Here is a 13,276-nt window from a genome sequence, read left to right as displayed (position 1 = left end):
TGCCTCAGCAAAGAGGTTTTTCTATTTAATTAAATTTACCACTATAAAGAAAGAAAACTTGGGAAAAGACAAAAGATACATCACAGACTCTAAAAAAGTTTATTTAAAAATTAACTTTAGAGAGTTCTTTCTCCAAATTGCGTGGGCCACTCTAAATGTCTCCAAATTGCGTGGGCCACTCTAAATGTCTAAACTTACTCCCCCAAAATTAAGAGGCAGACAGAGTTGAGTAACACTTACTAAGAAGCTATAGGAACTGTTTTATGGGGCAGGATCAAGAGACTCATTTGTGTATATAATAATTAAGTCAAAATCAAAGAGCTAAACATAAGAGCAAATATAGCTTTTAAATGCTGTAGATGGAAAACTATTTAGTAGGCCACAGAGAAATGTAACAAAATAAAAGGAAACCTGACCTAAATATCAGAAAAAGCTTTCCAACATTCTTACCTTTTCGTTATCATATCTTGAAGAAGATAGTAAAATAATGTCATTGATTATTACTCATTATGTGGTAGACCTAAAACAAGACAAACACTAGAAAATTTGGAGCAAAAAATGAAATTCAATATTTCGGCATCTTCTTTCTTTTTTCTCAAGTTAAAGTAGATGAAGCATTTGGTAATATAATACCCAATGATCATTTAAGTACATTAAGTACAATTAGTGTCTAGTACTGTATTTGTGAATAGTCTCAACTTCCAGAATAAATTTTATTAAATTCATCCAATAGGACAGGATACCTGGGTGGCTCGGTTGGTTAAGCGTCTGCCTTCAGCTCAGGTCATGATCCCAGGGTCCAGGAATCAAGTCCCACATCGGGCTCCTTGCTCATTGGGGAACCTGCTTCTGCCTCTGCCTGCTGCTCCCCCTGCTCGTGCGCGCTCTCTCTCTCTGACAAATGAATAAATAAAATCTTTAAAAAATATATATCAAAAACACTCAGCCAATAGGTATTAAGCACCAGCTAATAGCTATAATGCTGGGGATAAAAGATGCAAGTTGCCTGTTTTCAAGGAGTTGATGTTTCACTAGTGAAGACGGATGAGTACACAATGAAGAACGAGATAGGATCTATTCCAGGAGAAAAGCATAATTACTTGTTGTTGATTAATGCTCGCTTCTTAGAAAACAAGCAAACCGAATATGCTAGAAGCCACTTTAGGAAGTGGTAAAAGGAAGTAATCAGGCTGGTGAAGGTTTTTTCCCTAATCAAGCTACTTTTGTACTGCATATAACTGGGTAATTTCTCTCAAACAATCTTTGGAGGTTTTGAGTACAGCAAATAAGATTCTCAAAAAAAAAAAAAAACAGTTGTTAGGGGCACAAATGAAGTACTACATTATACGTATATGCAACATAATATAGCTTTAAATCAAGTATCATGTTTTATAGTTTACAAAATGCTTTCACATTCGTCATTTTGTTTACAAGAATGCTGGAATGAAGGTATTTACACTAAAACTAAGAGTTTCAGAGAGTTAGACTACGGTTCACAATTACGCATTCCTTCAACAAAGCATTGTGGAATACCCACCACGTGCCGGGCATGAGAACTAAGGCCTGATAGGTAGGTGCAAGGCAGGGAACAAGACAGACTTGGTTCCTGCCTTCTTGGACTTGACAGCCTAGAGAGAAGGAAGACTTTGAACACTTGCCAGAAGCTTCTCGAAGATAGAGACACCACTCCAGTCCAGGCCCCACTCGTCTTTCCAGGTCCATCTCTCAGCACACTCAATGTCTTTCGGTGCCTGAAACAGCCCTCTCTCCCACCTCCAACCCAATGAGTGCCATCACCTCCCTTGGGACATTCACCACTACCACCCATTCCTTGTTCTAACAACAACCTATTTCTCCACATTAACTGTCACTTCCTCCAGGATTCTTCCCTAGCCCCCAGATTAATTTAGATGCCAAGGCATGGAACACCCATATCATCTTGTCTTATCACTGATCATACTTCAATGTAATTACTTGCAGACTATAAGCTCAGAGAGTGGAAGCTTTTGTGTTGTTCACAGTATATCCCCAATGCCTGGCAGGACATTGGGCAGATGAGATACTCTCAAAAAATGCTGGAGAGATGAATGAATGAATGAATCCCCACATAAAGATTTATATAAAACAGTTTCTACTATACCTGTGGGGAAGTAACAGGGTTAAAGTTCTGTGTGTGTCTTCTTTCATTTATAGAGCATCTACCTATCTACGTGGGGCTCTCAATCTGCTTAAGCCCCAGGATGCAAATAAGAAACAATGCTCTTCACTCAAAGCTCCTAATTGCACTGGTTTAGAACCTCCAGCTGTACCGAAGTTCATTTGTGACTTTCTGAGGTCAGTGTTCAAATATATCATGCTTTCCTACACCTGTCTATTCCTTCTCTTCTTCCTATCCCACCCACTGTTACCTGACCAAACCCTACTAATACTTTAAGCCTCAGCTCAAAGGCTTCCTCTGCGAAGCCTTTCAGCCAGTGGGGGGCTGACTTAACTGCCCCTTCTCTTGTGCTGTTTGCGCAAGCCGCAATTAACTCGGGCACCCAGGCCATCTCTGGGCACTCTGCTGCGCCTGCAGCTGTGTCATGGGGTGGCTCTAGTCTTCCCTCAAACCACTGGTGCCTAGAGGTGGATCAATGACTGACTAGCTCTTCCCCCTAGCTACTTCTAGAACATTCTCTCTCCTCCCTTGAACTGTGAATATTGAACTTCATGCTGTCAGTCTAGACCACCTGTGATCGCTCTACATGACAGTGCTGTATAGGTGCTCTACAGATCCCAGGTCACAACCCCTCATTTCTTGACTCTTCTCTCTATCACTTTCCAACACTACTGTCATAATTATTCATGGTTTCTATACCCATGTAGATGATCCCGCCAATATCCTGGCCACCTGGCCTTCACAATTGTGTCCTCTACCTTACCCCACTCATTCACACACATGGTGATACCCTAGAGTCTAGACTAAGAGTCAGCAAACTTTTTCTGTAAAGGACTAGGTGGTAAATATTATAGGCTTTGCAGACCAGGAGGCCATATCTTCAATTCTTGGAGCAACTGTTCTTGCTAAAAGAATAATATTGTATGTATGTGTGAATATTACATTTAAAAATGTAAAAACTAGGGGCACCTGGGTGGCTCAGTCGTTAAGCATCTGCCTTTGGCTCAGGTCATGATTTCAGGGTCCTGGGATCGAAACCGGCATCGGGCTCCTTGCTCAGCAGGAAGCCTGCTTCTCCCTCTCCCTCTCCCCGTGCTTGCGTTCCCTCTCTTGCTGTGTCTCTCTCTGTCAAATAAATAAAATCTTTAAAAAAAAAAAAATCTTAGAAAAATAAAAGGATGGGGCGCCTGGGTGGCTCAGTTGGGGCACCTGGGTGGCTCAGTCAAGAGTCTGCCTTCGGAGGCGCCTGGGTAGCACAGCAGTTAAGCGTCTGCCTTCGGCTCAGGGCGTGATCCCTGCGTTATGGGATCAAGCCCCACATCAGGCTCCTCCGCTATGAGCCTGCTTCTTCCTCTCCCACTCTCCCTGCTTGTGTTCCCTCTCTCGCGGCCTGTCTCTCTCTCTCTGTCAAATAAATAAATAAAATCTTTAAAAAAAAAAAAAAGGAAGGGTGCCTGGGTGGCTCAGTCAGTTAAATGTCTGCCTTTGGCTCAGGTCATGATCTCAGGGTCCTAAGATTGAGCCCCTTATCAGGATCCCTGCTCAGCAGGAAGTCTGCTTTTCCTTCTCCCTTTGCCCCCCCACCCCCACTTGTGGTCTCCCTCTCAAATGAATAAATCTTTTTTAAAAAATGTAAAAACTATCTTGATGAGCACTGAGCAAAGGATAGAATTGGTGAATCACTCTATTGTACACCTGAAGCTAATGTAATACTATGTTATTATACTGGAATTAAAAACTAAAAAAAATTAAATGTAAAGACTAAAAGATAGTAAAGACTATTCTTAGCTCTAGGCTATGTAAACAAAGACAGTGGGCCAACTTTGGCTCCTAGGCCCTGTTTGCTGACCCCTACACTACACTTTGTCATGCCAGCTCTCCCAGTTTCCAAATCTTGATTTCAAGTATCTCACATTCTTGTTAATTCTAGTGTGCCACAACTCCCAACAATCCTCCTACCTGATGAACCTGCAATCCATTCATCAATCCGACTCCTTTTCACATTGCTCCCCATCCCCCATGTCCTCTGTTTCTCCCACACCCAGCTTGGATTCCATCATTTAGTTCTTTCCTTGCTCAGCTTTCCCTTGATTTGACCCCAACCCTGGCCAATCCGAGCGTCCTCTGCTCCTTGCCTGCTGCCCAATATGACTGGAGAAAAATGTACAACCGTGTCAACAAGTCCCACTTTATTCATGACCACAAGCCTCAACAAGCACCGTGCTGCTGTTCGGCCCTCCTACTACACTCCTCTAGACCGTGCCCCCGTTCTCCCAGGTGACCGTGTCACCCTGTTTCCTCTCTCCAATCCTCTCCTCTCAGCTGATGGCCTCATTTTCTCTAGCGCTGCAAACAGTGGAGCAGTTAGAAGAGAACCCGCCTCTGCACTCTGCCCTCTACCCACCCACCTGCTCCTGTCCTCGATGCTCGGCCTCCCTCCTGTCACCCTTCGGTCTGTGTTCCTGTCTAAAGCCAGCCTTTTGTACGCGTGCCCTGGATTCCATCTCCTCTCACACAGAGGGCCGGTCACTCCAGCTTCCCTGAAACATTTCCTTCACGAGGCTTCTAAGATCACCTTTTCCTGATTTTCCTCCTGCCTCTCTGACTCTTCCTCTGTCTCTTTGACCTGGTGTCTCCTCATCTCTCTGACCTCTAAGATTGAAAAGCCCCAGGGCTCAGCCGCCGGACTCCTCCCCTCCTCTAACTGCATCCGTCTCTTGATTCTAACTCATGGCTTTAAACATCATCTCTGTGCTTAGAAGTTACAAAATTACATCACCAGTGCTCTACCTCTCTCCTGAAAGCCAGGCTCACACCCTGATGCCTAACGGACACATCCATTAAGGTTTGACATACAGGATACACCCAGCCTGCCCCCAACTAGACTCCTGGTCCCTCTGGCCTCTGATCTGCTCCTCCCATCATCTTCCCCATGTAAATAACGGCGACCCCCTTCTTCCAGTTGCTCAAACCAAAAATACTGGCGATATCCTTAACTCTACTTTTTCTGCCACAGCCCCATATCCAATCAATCCATCAGCCAATCCCACTTCTACCACCTCCACAGCTATCACTCTGGTCTCAGACACCATCATGTCTCACCCGAAATATGTAATAACCTGTTCACTTGTGTATTTCCCCTTGGCCCCCTTCTCTTTACTCTCCACCTTAGCCAGCAGGGGGATCCTTTAAAACAAAAGGTAGGTGATCATGTCAGTCCTCTAATCAAGATCCTCTCTGGCTGCCCAGCTCATGCTGTCAAAGTCAAAGTCCTTACAATGGCCCACAAGATCCTACACAACTCCTTCCCCCTCCCCTCCCATGCCATGCCAGTGTCACCTGTTCAGGGCTGTCTTCCCTTACCTTTTTAAAGTAATAATAACCTCCCTTCCTCCCACACTTCCAAGCATCCTTTTCTTTATTTTCTTCCACAGCATTTATTTAGTTATCACCATCTCATTTATATATTTCATGATTTACCCCTCTAGAATATAAGATTGATGAAGGCAGGGATCGATGTCCGTTTTGTTCAACTTCTGTATGTCTAGCATCTATTAACAGTGCCTGGCACAGAGTAAGCACTCAATAAATATTTCGGGTTTTTTTAAAAGATTTTATTCATTTATTTGAGAGAGAGAGCGTGAGCAAGAGAGCACAAGCAGGGGGAGCAGCAGAGGGAGAAGGAGAGAGAGAGAGAGAGAGAGAGAGAGAAGCCGACTCCCCGCTGAGCAGAGTGCCCAATATGGGGCTTGATCCCAGGAACCTAAGAGCATGACCTGAGCCGAAGGCAGCCATTTACCCTACTGAGTCCCCCAGGTGCCCCTCAATAATATCTGTTGAAAAAATGACTTCATTGATTCAAGCAAGCCTTCTGTATTATAATGTCCATCTGCATGTTAGTCTCCTCCTGACATTGGAAGTCTCTTGAAGGTACTGACTGGGACGTCTCATCATTGTGTATAGACAGTACCTGGCACGTGGTCAACACCCAGGAAGTACTTGTGCAGTGTATATTTCAGAGCACCTTGATGGTTCCAACTGCTTGATGATAAACAAGGTCCAAAACCTTATACTCTTACATTCTTAACCATGAACGTGTCCAATGAGGGTTGGAAATCTTTTCAACAGTAGTGTACCAAGAGCAGATGTGGGGTGCACTGTGCCTGGGTCGGCAGTTCTCACTGAACCTTTAGGTTGTGCAATTTTATTTATTTATTTTTAAGATTTTATTTATTTGTTTGAGAGAGAGAGAGAAAGAGCTCGAGCCAAGGAGGAGAGGTACAGGGAGAGGGAGAAGCAGACTCTCTGCTGAGCAGGGAGCCTGATGCAGGGCTCGATCCCAGGATCCTGAGATCATGACCTGAGCTGAAGGCAGATGCTTAACCCACTGAGCCACCCAGTCACCCCCAGGTTGTGCAAATTAAGCAGGAAATTGGAATGCAAATTCAGTGGAGTATATTTTTAGCAGAAACATGTCCTGGCAGCATTCGTTATTTATTGGGAAAAATGCATCTTACATTCGGGAGTCTTCATCCATTAACATTTTGCCAGACTCCAGGAGCAGTCTGAGGGGAAGAAGAGAAGCGTGTTTGTGGGAATTGGCGTACATAGTCACACATACCATCGTCATGCCACACAGCCTAGCTCCTGCTTGGGAATTTAGGAGACTCTGCTCAAAGCAACACAAACCAAGTAGGGCCAAGAGCAGATGAGTAAGACACCGTGCAGAGTGGGTTAGGGTGTGGTTTGAAAATAGGCTTCTCTGTTAAATGTGTGAAACATGATTAGAAGGAACCCTGGAACCACAGGGTGTGGGCTTTCATCTTGGGCTTGTGGATATTAGACAATCACGTGGACCTTTTCTCTGTGTTATCTTCTCATGAAGCAACTAAAATGGCACCTCCTCAGAGGGCTCCTTCCTGACCATGCAATCTAAAGCTTGAGACTACCCTATTTTAATTCTGAACAGGGCATTTATCACTAATGGATAGTTTTCATCGTTTCCTTGGTTTCCCCCCATCTGACCACACTAGATGGTAAGTTTTAAGGGACCAGGTTTGTCATGTTCACCACCGTAGCTCCAACTCCCAGAATTATGCTGGGCATGGGTCAAGTGCTCTGCAAATATGTGATATGTGAGTAAATAAAGGAATGGAGACTATGGTCAGCAGAATTCTAAGAAGTCCACAAGATTTCCACACCCTGATGTACACGCCCTGTATAATAGCTGAGACTATAAACATGGTGATGTGTTACTTCTGTGATTAGGTTATATTATGTATCATTGTTGACTTTAAGAAGAGATTATCTGGGTGGGTCTAACCAATCACATGAGCCTTACAAATCCAGGTCCAGAGGTCCGAGGCAGAGAAGTAAGAGATTGAAAGCATGAGAGGATAAACGGAAGGAGCTGCATAGCAAGGAACTGTAGGCAACCTCTAGGAGCTGAGGGCAGCCCCCCACCAAAACCCAGCTAGTGTACAGAGGCCTCAGTCCACAACTGCAAGGATCTGGATTCCATCAATAACTTGGATGTTGGAGGGAAATTCTTCCGCAGAGCCTCCAGGAAGGAACGCAGAGACCCAGTCGTGCCATGCTTGGACTTCTGGTCTGTAGAGCTGTGAGCCGATAAATGCGTGTTGTTTTAAGCCACTAAGTTTGTAGTAATTTGTTACACAGCAGTAGAAAACTAGTACAGAGACAGGTTTCTCCATATTAATTTCTAGAGAAAGAAGAATGGAACACGAGTGGAGTCTAAAAGTCTAAAGTGACTTTGCTTTGCATGAAATGAAAACAAAGTTATGGCTCAGTGGAAGGAAAGGGCAAAACTGTGTAAGGTTTACCTATACAAATCAAGACTGTTAAGCAAAAGCCCTATAGAAGGAATCTGAGACTACAAACATGTGTTATAGGACTCCACACTAGTGCCTTTAGAACTAGAGGGTAAGCTTATTTCCTAGGGAATTTAGGGTTATAAATGCACTTCAGTTCAGCCCATAAGCTGTCACGTTTGGAACCAGACGGCTACAAACCCCAGATTTGCCATTTATTAGCACTAGGTTCTTGGGCAAGTAATCTCACCGAGCCTCCATTTTCTCATCTGTGAAATAGGCATGATGAGTCGTCTGAGCTTTGAAGGAGATACTACCCATAGCACTCTTCACACAGGCCCCGACACAAGCTCTCTAGAAATCATTTTCACATACGTGCACATAAGAGACACCAAGTAATCAGTGCATGAAATATTCACAGCCTCTGTCCCACCCCTCTACTAAAGTAGTCTACTGATAGGGGGCATTTGCCCCTTGCTCTCCCCCTTTTCTCCACCTATTCTTTCTTAGGTACATGGGGTAATCAGAAGGACAGCTGAATTCGGGTAGGAAATTCCAGTAGGGAAGGCTCAGATGAGAGAAAGAGAAAGAATAGAGGGGTGGGGAAGCTCATGGAGAAGAAAAGGAAAGAGGAGAGAGGAGATGGCAACAGGAAGAGCTGTTTGTGAGGGAGCAGGCAGAGATTTCAGAGCCTATGCCGATGAATGGGAGTGACGGTTCACAAAAACACGGAGGGAGTCCACACCAATATGCACAACCTTTGAATAAGGAAATAAATAGGAGAGAATAGACAAATTTCGCAGGGAAAAGAATGCAAATAGGTTATGTAGATGCTTTGCCTGGCGTGATGCCCTAGTCCTTAAGTGTGGGCTGGGCATAGTGACTTCTCCCCAAAGCGGACAACATAGAAGGGGGAAAAGAGGGGCACCTGGGTGACTCAGTCAGTTAAGCATCTGCCTTCAGCTCAGGTCATGATCTCAGGGTTCTGGGATTGAGTCCCATGTCGAATTCCATGCTTGGCGGGGAGTCTGCTTGTCCTTCTGCCCAACCCCCACCCCCGCCCCCACTGGTGTTCTCTCTCTCTCTCAAATAAATAAAATCTTAAAAAAGAAAGAGAAAAAGGGGGGAAAGAGTAACTTTACAGGAAAGAAAACTGACAAACACTACCTCAGCCAGGTGATCAAGGTTAACACCTCAACGTACCCTTGATCTGATGTGAGGTCAGCGGCATTTCTATGGTCTTCCTCCCCAAAACACATGACCAGTCATGAGAAAAACATCAGACAAATCCTAATTGAAGGATGGTCTACAAAAGTCCTGGCCAGATCTCCTCAAAACTGTCAAGGCCATCAACAACAAGCAAAGTCTGAGAAACTGTCACAGCCAAGAGGAGCCTAAGGAAACATTTTGACTAAATATAATGTTATCCGAAATAGAATCCTGGAACAGAACAAGGACATTAGGTAAAAACTAAGGAAAAAACATGGACTTTAGTTACTAATGTATCAGTATTTGTTCATTAGTTGTGACAAATGTACCGTATTGATGTAAGATGTTACTAAAAGAAGAAACCGATAGAGGGGTATGTGGTAAGTAACTCTCTGTTCTATCTTTGCAACTTTTCTATAAATCTAAAACTATTCTAAAATAAAATATTTTTCCCAGATTTTGGCATCCAAAAATTTGAAAAATTAAAAATGATAAAAGAAAAATCAAATGTCTATTTATAAAATATGAGGGGAAAGGGATTTTAAGACATATCACTGTAGGTAATGAATTCTGTCATCTTTAGTATTCTTTGAAAAAGGCAAATACAGATCAGACTTTATCTCGATTACATTTTCTTGCTGATCTGTTTCTTTTAATACAACACAGCTTGAAAGCTGGGCTTCTTGGGGCCTGGGATCTACTCAGGTTCTAATATCTCCACCTGGTACTGTGGAGAACACAGGAAGGATAACTTTCCCTTGGGAATGTTCTGGAAAGCTCACATAGACAGGAAGCCAGTTAACCATCAGGACAGAGTGTCAAGGCATTTGATTAAAGCCCCTTTCAGAAGTGACTTCTTGGGCCCCAAGCAAGCCTGGAATCTCTTAAAAGAGCTGACATCCCAATGCTCTCTTGGCTGACACATGCCTAATCTTTGATTAAATACGATTAAGGAAAAATGATGAAAAGAAGAGCCGGGGCTCACAGGGACCTGGGAATTAGAACATCCGTAGAGGATGTTGAGGTCCCTTATGCCCGTACCCAGGACATTTTCCAAATCCATACCAGTACCAATGCCTTCTACTCTTTTCCTAGGGAGCAAAGAGCAAGCAGGCTGTGCAAGTAAGACGTAGCAGGCCTCAGCCAGCTCTCATTAGAAAAGCCTATCAATAGGGTAGGCCCTGGCTGTTACTTGTGAACTTGGGTTTCAGCAGTGCTCCCACCATTCTTGAAATTGACCGGAGTGAGTATCTAGACTATTTGCACAAACGATGGGGTTCATGCTGAATACCTGTTTCCTTCTGAGAGACTGGAATTTGTGGACATGCTAGGCCGAAGTTGCCACATGACTGTCCCCCAATAAAAACCTGTCTCGAATGAGCTTCCCTTGTCAATAATATTTCACTTGCGTTGTCCCAACTTGTCGCTGGAGGAATGAAACCTGTCCCATGTGACTCCACGGAGAGGACTCTGGGAAGCGTGGGCCTACTTTGCTTTGGACATCACCCCATGTGCCTTTTCCCTTTCCTGATAAAGCCCAGCCGTGAGCACAGCTATGTGCTGAATCTTGTGGGTCCCCCTAAGAAATCATTGAATCTGGGGGACCCCTTTATCTATATTATTAACATAAAGATTCTTCTTCAGAGACGCCTGGCTGGCTCGGTCAGTGGAGCGTGCCACTCGCGATTTCAGGGTTGTGAGTTTGTATCCCATGTTGGGTGCAGAGATTACTTTAAAAAATATAAAATCTTAAAAAAAAAAAAAAGATTTTTCTTGACTCAAACTTTCCTTGAGAGAGGCACAGAAGAAAGTATGATGAGCTCCATTTGGTCACTGAGGAAGCCAGCACACAGAAGGTGGGCAACATGAGAGAGGTTTCGCAGCCGATATGGGCAGAGCTGAGCTTTGAACTCAGGCTCCTCTGTTTCTGCACCCTCGCTCAGTGCAGCTTTATTGCTAAAGGTTAAGGATGCCTCCCCTTCTCCACCCTCTCTACTCCTTTTCCCTTAACTCCGGGAACCTGTCTGGCAGGTCTGACAGCACCGGGAGCGAAATTGGAGGGGGGGAGGTGTCAATTCCTTTCTTCTCCCATCTTCACATAGATAACGTCTCCACCCCTGCCTGGTGTCCTGAGCCTGGCCACAGTCTTCATTATCCCTCCCTCCCTACACCCACCACCATCTAACTCAAATCCTTTGTTTTAGCGTCTGTCCATCATCATCTTCACCCTCTCTATTTTCTGCATGCTGCCTAACTGCCAGAGACAAAGGCGGCCCCTGTGGGCCTTGGCCACACGGGGCCGCTCCCTAACTCATTCACAGAGAAAAAAAAGAGTGCCTGGCATGCATCCGGGACCGCGGGAGACACAGCAGGAGCAAGGAGAGGCAATACACTTCAGATGCTCTCACGCTCTTCCACCTCTGAGATTTTCTCCTTTTTCTCTTTCCTCAAGTTTGGATCTCTAGGTCTGAAATCCCAGAAGCGATAGATCTGGTCATGCCTTTCCTCTCCCCTTTTCTGTTTTCTCACCTGATGGAAAGGTGGTCACGGGCAAGAATTCTGCTGTGGTTATCTCGTGTACCCATCTCCCCAGTCTTTGACACAGTTGGCTTTGCAAATGTTTGCACTCTGTGTAAGGGAAGTCGAGTTTTCCTGATCCTATATTCCTGCCAATTTAATGGAAAATGATTCCCCGAGCCCAAATACCACAGAAAGTTATGTATTTTGAGCTAAATATGTCTCCGTAAGATTCAGCAAATGACCTTGGTGAAGTGGAAAGGACGGGAGATCTGGGGCCTATGGATTTAACACGTTTTCTCATTTTTTCTGTTTACCATTGTTCATAAAATCTAGAAATGCCATCAGTGGCAAAGCCTGTCGTTTTATGTACCATTAAGAAAGAAAAAAAAGCACTTACAATTATAATTGTAGGATGTATCCCTTTTTTTCAGAGATTTTTAAATTTGAACTACTGCAAGCAATAAATACAGTCTTTTTTAAATTGTGAATTGGAAGTAAAAAGAGGAGGAGAAATAGCTGGTCTTACCCACCTAAAGAAAACCATTGTTATTAACATTGGAATATTTTTCAATATTGTCCTATGACATTTTTACAGTATGGACCTTATACTATATTTAATACACGTATGTATTTGATATATACATTTATGCATATTTATAAATATGCATTTATATCATACATTTCTAAATATGTATATTTGCATTTTTATTATACAGTTCATACCTTCCTTTACCTCATAATCCTAAAGTAAATTGCTGGATATGCACTTCTCCATTTTGATAGATACTGCCAAGAAAGGCTTCGATTCATTAACACATCTTTTTTAAATACATGAAACCCATATTGCACAAAACAAGGTATTTCCTAGGTGAAGTCAGTATAAACTGTCACAAACTCAATAAGCAATTATGCTCATATTGCTTTTATCTTTCATAATAAATTTAGAGCATCCACCTGCCTCATTACCAGTGAATTTGGTTTTTTTTTTTAAGATTTTATTTATTTTAGAGAAAGAGAGAGAAACAGAGTGCCGGTGAGGGGGGAGGGGCACAGGGAGAGGGAGAGAGAGAATCTCAAGCAGGATTCACACTGAGTGCGGGGCCTGATCTCGCCACCCTGAGATCATGGCTTGAGCTGAAAACAAGAGTCAGGTGCTTAACCGAATGAGCCACCCAGGCGTCCCGTGAAGTTGGCATTTCTTAAGGGTTTCCTTCCAATTGTCCCAGACCCCAGGGGCTTTCTCTTGGGCCAGCAAACAAATCCAGGGAGATTGTGAAGTAGTTCGGGGCGCTCTGCTCCTGGTGGTAGCTCTCATGGCCTCACAGATCACTCTGGAAGATTGAGACTGCAGCATCGGGTTACCATAAGGACCTGGGATGTTCCTCAGGGCACTGATCCTTCTACTGCTTTTGAGGCGAGGAGGAATGCTCTCCCTGATTCACTGATGAACTCTTACCCTGGGTCCGGCCCCTCCGGGCAGCCAGCTGCCTCAGGAGCAGCAGGCTAAGGTTTGTCCCACAGTCTACTGCTCCAAGCACACGGACCCTCTGTTGCTTTC

The sequence above is a fragment of the Ursus maritimus genome, unplaced genomic scaffold (genome assembly GCF_017311325.1).
Source record: "Ursus maritimus isolate PB19 unplaced genomic scaffold, ASM1731132v1 scaffold_7, whole genome shotgun sequence".
In the NCBI taxonomy this organism is placed as follows: Eukaryota; Metazoa; Chordata; class Mammalia; order Carnivora; family Ursidae; genus Ursus; species Ursus maritimus.
The sequence above is the reverse complement of the archived record's forward strand: the minus strand, read 5'-3'. Positions refer to the sequence as shown.